Raw genomic sequence first — 4,056 nt, forward strand, 5'->3', positions numbered from 1 at the left:
TTTACTTCCTGACCCACTCAGGGCGGCTTTCCAGTTCCACGAAATTTTCCTTTTGTTTGGATCTCCCAGTTGGAACATCTGATTCATGTTGGAATACCAAGAAATGGCCGTGCTCAAATATACTCTGGAGCAGCCATGAAGGAGCAAAAAGTGACCATGACAAGTACCATATTTTGTTTGGTTAATGCCAAGCATTGGTCCGTGGAACAGTGTCAAGGTCTTCTCTAAAGCTCCATTCAATGCCCTTGGGATTGTTGGAATGTTGTTTGCAATCCAGGACGTATCATCCAGCAACCTGACCATGCTCATTCTCTCATGAGTAGTGCAGCAAAATCCTCACAGCAATGTTCCAGCATCTAATAGTAAACCTTCCCAGAAGAGTTCCACAAAGCCATCAAAAATGTCACGGATAAGCCGGTTGGGATGTTTAGGAAGAAGACACAATCAGGACTTGACTTCAGGCCAGGAGGCTATTACACTTCCCTTGTGGCAGCGTGAACAGCTATTAAAGTGCGCTCCAGCACTTGGCCGGCTGCAGTGAGGTCAGATATTAAAGGATAGAAGGTCAGGCCATCTGGCAGACTGGGGCGGTTGTGGGGTAAACAGAAGAGTGACGCAGGAAATGGCTGTGACAGGAGGCCACTTCCTGACCGTCAAGCAAGCCCTGTCAGAGGCATCCTGGTCCGAGGCTAGATCAGGGAGCCAGCGCACCTGGACTCACCTTCGTATGTCCCTCAAACAGGTGGAGGGCAAGGAGTTAACCCTTTAAACTCTAGGCTTGTGGTTCAGCCTCCACAATATTGTTGATTAGTTAAGAGAAATTAGCAGAAAATAACACAATCCCAAATACAATACACATGGTCCTGTGTACCCCGTTTGTAAAGGATCAGGTGATATTTTGGGTTATGAGGTCCTTACGTATCAAACTATTTTTCTTGAAATTTACATATTTCATAAACTGATATTGTAAGACCAAAATACAGAGATGCCAAGCTTTGTCAAATTTAGTAGCTGAAGCCAACAGTTTGAATAACTGTCATTTTATAAGTTTAACAGTAGATTTAAATCTGGTTTATATTTCAGGGGAGATCCACATTAACATCTCAGCACTGTGATGTGGGTGTCATACACAGACTGATGGTAGGTACAGGTGTCAGCCTACGTACTTTAACCTAATGTGAGAAATAAGAGTACCATCCAAACAAGAGTGTATAAGAGCAAGCAATGAAAAAGAGCAAGCGGCTCCAAACTCAGTTGTGCACAAACCTGGAGAATCCTGGATAAAATAAAGATTAATTTTAGTTGCTAATTTAGGTTTAAAGGGTGTCACGGTGGTCGCAGTCACAGAGCTCCAGGTACCTGGAGGTTGGGTGTTCGAGTCCCGCTCCGGGTGACTGTCTGTGAGGAGTTTGGTGTGTTCTCCCTGTGTCTGCATGGGTTTCCTCTGGGTGACTGTCTGTCTGTGAGGAGTGTGGTGTGTTCACCCTGTGTCTGCATGGGTTTCCTCCGGGTGACTGTCTGTGAGGAGTGTGGTGTGTTCTCCCTGTGTCTGCGTGGGTTTCCTCCGGGTGACTGTCTGTGAGGAGTGTGGTGTGTTCTCCCTGTGTCTGCGTGGGTTTCCTCTGGGTGACTGTCTGTCTGTGAGGAGTGTGGTGTGTTCACCCTGTGTCTGCATGGGTTTCCTCCGGGTGACTGTCTGTGAGGAGTGTGGTGTGTTCTCCCTGTGTCTGCGTGGGTTTCCTCCGGGTGACTGTCTGTGAGGAGTGTGGTGTTTTCTCCCTGTGTCTGCGTGGGTTTCCTCCGGGTGACTGTCTGTGAGGAGTGTGGTGTGTTCTCCCTGTGTCTGCGTGAGTTTCCTCCGGGTGACTGTCTATGAGGAGTGTGGTGTGTTCTCTCTGTGTCTGCGTGGGTTTCCTCCGGGTGACTCTCTGTGAGGAGTGTGGTGTGTTCTCCCTGTGTCTGCGTGGGTTTCCTCCGGGTGACTGTCTGTGAGGAGTGTGGTGTGTTCTCCCTGTGTCTGCATGGGTTTCCTCCGGGTGACTGTCTGTGAGGATTGTGGTGTGTTCTCCCTGTGTCTGCATGGGTTTCCTCCGTGTGACTGTGAGGAGTGTGGTGTGTTCTCCCTGTGTCTGCATGGGTTTCCTCCGGGTGACTGTCTGTGAGGAGAGTGGTGTGTTCTCCCTGTGTCTGCGTGGGTTTCCTCCGGGTGACAGTCTGTGAGGAGTGTGGTGTGTTCTCCCTGTATCTGCGTGGGTTTCCTCCGGGTGACTGTCTGTGAGGAGTGTGGTGTGTTCTCCCTGTGTCTGCGTGAGTTTCCTCCGGGTGACTGTCTATGAGGAGTGTGGTGTGTTCTCTCTGTGTCTGCGTGGGTTTCCTCCGGGTGACTCTCTGTGAGGAGTGTGGTGTGTTCTCCCTGTGTCTGCGTGGGTTTCCTCCGGGTGACTGTCTGTGAGGAGTGTGGTGTGTTCTCCCTGTGTCTGCATGGGTTTCCTCCGGGTGACTGTCTGTGAGGATTGTGGTGTGTTCTCCCTGTGTCTGCATGGGTTTCCTCCGTGTGACTGTGAGGAGTGTGGTGTATTCTCCCTGTGTCTGCATGGGTTTCCTCCGGGTGACTGTCTGTGAGGAGAGTGGTGTGTTCTCCCTGTTTCTGCGTGGGTTTCCTTCGGGTGACTGTCTGTGAGGAGTGTGGTGTGTTCTCCCTGTGTCTGCATGGGTTTCCTCCGGGTGACTGTCTGTGAGGAGAGTGGTGTGTTCTCCCTGTGTTTGCGTGGGTTTCCTTCGGGTGACTGTCTGTGAGGAGTGTGGTGTGTTCTCCCCAGGGTTGTGTAGACTCTGGACCTACTGTGACCCGGAACTGGATAAGTGCTTACAGGCAATGAAAGAATAAATGAATTTAGGTTTAAAATAATTGAGCATCAACTGTCCTGACCATAGCCAAAGGATTTTACTGTTCAAAGGATCACGTGAAATTCAAAGGGAAAATGTTCAAGAACAAAGCCTATCAGTCTGGAATATTTGTGACTCAGATCTCCTAATAAGGGCATTAGATTTAACTTGGTTTTAATACAGCTTTTCATTTTTGTATCCTTCATAATTGTAAAACATCATTGGGTATGTGAAATGCACTATATATGTTGCTTATTGTTATTATTATTCTTATTAATATCAATACATAATATTTAAAGGTTACTGCTATGAGAGAAATATATATATAAATTAATATGGAAATATTTACTATAGACTTACCAATAGGATATAAAGGGTTAATTGCATGAGGAAGGATGGATGGAGGGGTTGAAAGGAAGGGAAAGAATGAGTGAAAGTATGGGTAAACAGCTGAGAGAGGTGTGTGTGGGGTGGTGGACAACATGTAAAGGAAGAGTGTGTGTGTGAAACTCAGTTACTATCTGGGTTTCCTATCAGCACTGGAGTGGGGGAAATTGGCTGCCCTGGAAAGCTCAGGGTTAGACTTATGGCCAATGGGAAATGCCCCTGTCACTCTAATCAGTATCTAGGAAGCGTGTGTGTGTGTGTGTGCGCGCATGTGTGTGCAGGGTGTAGTAGAGAGAAGGAAGGTGTGTGACACTGTGCACAAACATTCAGCAAAAATGGCCACCCTTCATTTGTATAAATTACAGCCAAATCAGGAGCTTCCAAAACTTCCTAAAAGTTGGAACTCTTAACAACCACGCAAGACCTGCTAGCTCACCAGAGGTGTCCCTTACAGATATAACAAGGAAAAAGAAGGAAATAAGCTACTTTATTAACAAAGAAGAGGTTTTCTATGAAAAAAAAATGCAAATAATTTCTTGTGACACTAAAATATTAAGAATGTGTCAAGGACAAAATACAGTATAAAGTGTGAAATGAGTTTCGGTGGAGTTTCGATGGCGTTGCGGTGTGTGAATCGTGTGCCAGGGGTGCGGCAGTACAGAAAGGCAGAAGGGGAAATGAGGATTTATCCATATGTATGTGTGTGTGTGTGTTTGTCTTGTGTCCTCAAATGGCTAAGGCACAGTATGGTTACTCTGACAGGAAGCTGGATTCAAACTCTAT

Source organism: Hoplias malabaricus, chromosome 5, assembly GCF_029633855.1.
Source record: "Hoplias malabaricus isolate fHopMal1 chromosome 5, fHopMal1.hap1, whole genome shotgun sequence".
Taxonomy (NCBI): Eukaryota; Metazoa; Chordata; class Actinopteri; order Characiformes; family Erythrinidae; genus Hoplias; species Hoplias malabaricus.